Here is a 3,564-nt window from a genome sequence, read left to right on the forward strand (position 1 = left end):
GGGCCTATTTCATTGGGGTAATGATGAGGACCGTGGGACTCGGAGCCCACAGGCCTGAGCGTGGTCTGCATTTGAATCGTGGCTCACTGTATAAGGTACACGGTATCCAGCAACTTCACCAACTCTTTGTACAGAATGATGGGCGTTATCACGATGTTCCTTACGTGTACAGAATGATGGGGGTTATTGTGGTGACTACAACAAGGTTGTACAGACAGAAGCTGATAGTTCATGAGACACCACATGATGTCCCTCGGGTAGCACTTAATAAATGATCCCCTCCCTCTTCTTGGTAGCACGCAGCCTGGAGTAGCTGGCTCAACCAGACTCCATTTATTGATGGATTTGAGGCTAAAAATAGAGCAGTCACCGTGGGGATCAGGTCCTTCCAAAGTCTGAAACTGACACCATCCACACCCTTGGTGCTGCAGCCAGAAGGAGCCTCCTCCTTCCTCCAGAGACTTCTAGGATAATTCCAGCTTCTCCCCCACTGATTCCCCAGTCTGAGTACCAAGACCAAATTGCCCAGGAGGACAAACTTTCCAGGCAAAGGGTACTTCAATCCACGGTCTGGCTTCTGCCCAGCCCTGCTGTATGACCTTGAACAGAGAGCTTCCCTTCCCGGGAGACAGCTGTGGCGTCCAGTTGCAGACACTGCCAATGCTCAGAACGAGGCCTGCAGAGTGGGTGCAGGTACCTCCTCTCCTAGCCTCAGTTTCCATGTCTTTGAAACCGGAAGCTGGGTGGTGGTGGCACAAGTCTTTAATCCCAGCACTTGGGAGGCAGAGGCAGATGAATCTCTGTGAGTTTGAGGCCAGCCTGGTCTACAAGAGCTGGTTCCAGGACAGCCAATTCTACACAGAGAAATGCTGTCTCAAAAAAAAAAAAAAAAAAAAAAAAGAGGGAGGAAGGAAGAAGCAAAGAAAGAAAAAAGAAGAGAGGGAGGGAGGGAAATGGAAGAAAAGAAGAAAGGAAGGAAGGAAGGAAGGAAGGAAGGAAGGAAGGAAGGAAGGAAGGAAGGAAGGAAGGGAGTACCTGAGCCCTAGCCTGTAAAGTGCTGTGCACCAGGGTGCCGATCTGTGTGCAGTCATAGCGCCCGATCTGAGCCTGAATTTTCTAGCTTTCCATCCTTCCATTCGAGTACATGGGAAACAGACAGAAATTTTTTTTGGCTGTTTGTAGCTATTGATCCACCAGCCTTAGGGAATGCAGAGAAATATAACCGACAGAAAAAGCCTTGCATCCCAGGCCGCTAACAGGCCGTCTGTGCAATGGACTTCCCTGACAGGCTCCTAGTTCTTTATCCCCCAGGATGTGGATACGATTTCATTAAAACAGAGCCAGAATGGTGGGTGGGGCCCTCTTTATCTCCCCGTGGCTGATCAGCACAGCGATGTCAAGGGCGCAGGTCTGGCTCCCAGGGGCGCTGAGTCAGCCTGCACCAAGGCAAGCTAGAGCTGACAGCCTCAGCTCAGGGTCACAGCCTTGTACTGACCCTACTCGTCCTTTCTTCCTGGGCCAGGTTCGTCAGGCTTCAAACCCCAGCCCCTCATTCATTTCTGATCCTTGACCTGGATACAGGATCACATGACAACACCCCCTCAACAGCAGTCCCTGCGAAAGTTCCAGAGCCTTGCTTGGGCCTGAGCACCCACGAGCAGAGGCTCCTCTCAGCCAGCGGCAGCCTGAGGGCCTCGAAAGGGAAGAGGGAAGCCCTGTTCTGTCCAATCACAATGAGCATCAAAGAAGGGAGATCCCATGATCAACTTAGGGTGGGAGGCTGGACCGAGCACACCAGGAGAGCGTCCACCCGGCAGCACCAGGGTGGGAGGCTGAACCGAGCACACCAGGAGAGCGTCCACCCGGCAGCACCAGGAGAGCGTCCACCCGACAGCACCAGGAGAGTGTCCACCCGGCAGCACCAGGGTGGGAGGCTGGACCGAGCACACCAGAGTGTCCACCCGGCAGCACCAGGGTGTGAACACCGGTTCTCTGCATTCTAGTGGGTTTGGGTTCTGTGGGTGGGACCAGGCTCTTAGCTCTCAACCCCTCCCTTCCCCTGAGAATCTAAACGGATGCCTTCTTTCTTCGCACTTATTCCTTGTGCTTCTAGGCAGCTGGTTTGAGCAGAATGTTCTGGGGGCGTTAAGAGTAACAGGCTCGACATGCAGCTTTGGAGAATCTCTCCGAGACGAACACTGCAGGGACTCAAGGGAGAGCCACTGCTGATTCCACAGCCAAGATGCCAGCCTACCATCCACACCGAAAACATCGCAGGAGGGTGGCGGGACTGGAGGAGTCTAGGTCACACACCTGCACACAGCTGCAAGGGAGGCTCGCGTGGGCTTTGGTAAGGGGGAATTCAAGTTCCCAGGAACAATTCACAATACAGGAAGAAATCTTTTTTAAATATTTAAAAAAAATCTTTTAAAATTTCATGTGTAATGACTTTCTGCCTGCATGCACGTCTGTGTTCCATGTGCACATACATGCCTGCAGATCTGGTCTGGGAGTGGAGTTACAGACTGTTGTGAGCCACCATGTGGGTGCTGGGAATCAAACTCCCTCAGGTCCTCTGGAAGAGTATTCAGTACTCTTAACTGCTGAGCCCTGTCTCGCCCCAGGAAGGACTCTTAGAGTTTATTGAGCATTTATAAATTGAAAAGTATCCTAAACATCTTCCTTCTGGCCTCTTCCAACGTTGGACTGTGAACTCTACACAGGCAGGCAGGGACTTTAGTGTCTTGCTCACCTCCATGTCCCTAGTAGCTCTCACAGGACCTGTGCTGAGTCAACAGTAACTGAAAGGTGGGCCATGGTAGAGCTGACGGGATCCTGTGCCTCTGGCCACTCGGCGTCCCAAAGGAAGGCTCTCCATGCCTTCTGATGGCACTCCGGGTTTAGGTAATACCGCTCCTCCCCGTCCCTTGCCTGCTGTGACGCTCTCTTTTATTTTCCCTTCTCCACCGCTCCCTAGAGGCTGTCCCAGCCAGAGGCCCTCTTGCCACTGCCACCACTGCCCCTGGCTGCCCGTCCTTGCTGGTGAGCTGGTAAAGAAAACATGCTCTGAAGTCCCCCTATGTGATTTCAAATGCTATTGGCTTAGCTGTGACGTTTGGCGTTTAGGGAAGCCATGTAACCATTTTCATTTTTTCTCATAGACAAAAATGGGCTTAAAAAATAATAATTACTGTTCAGTCACAAGATTTCCGTGAGGTTTAGGGGAGCTAGCACCTGCCAGCTCTTAGGGGGAGGCTGGCAGAGTCCCACAACCCCCGCTGCTGCTCTTCTGGATCTGTTTGTCAGGATGCACAGCAGTGGTTTCCACGGCTGTACCCCAGCCTTCCGCAAAGCAGAACCTGCCCTGTCTGTCACCCCATCCCTCTTCATGCACCTGCCACACAGATCAGAAGTCTGCACAATGTCTGTTGGATAAACTCAATAAACGCAACCATAAGCTAGGCCTGGGGTGTAGGTGTAGCTCAGTTAGTAGAGTGTTCATCTTTACAGCACAGAGTCCTGGGCCCAGGCCCCAGCCCTGCGTGAACCAAGTGTAGTGGGTGC

This window comes from Myodes glareolus, chromosome 3, assembly GCF_982192425.1.
Source record: "Myodes glareolus chromosome 3, mMyoGla1.1, whole genome shotgun sequence".
Lineage (NCBI taxonomy): Eukaryota > Metazoa > Chordata > Mammalia > Rodentia > Cricetidae > Myodes > Myodes glareolus.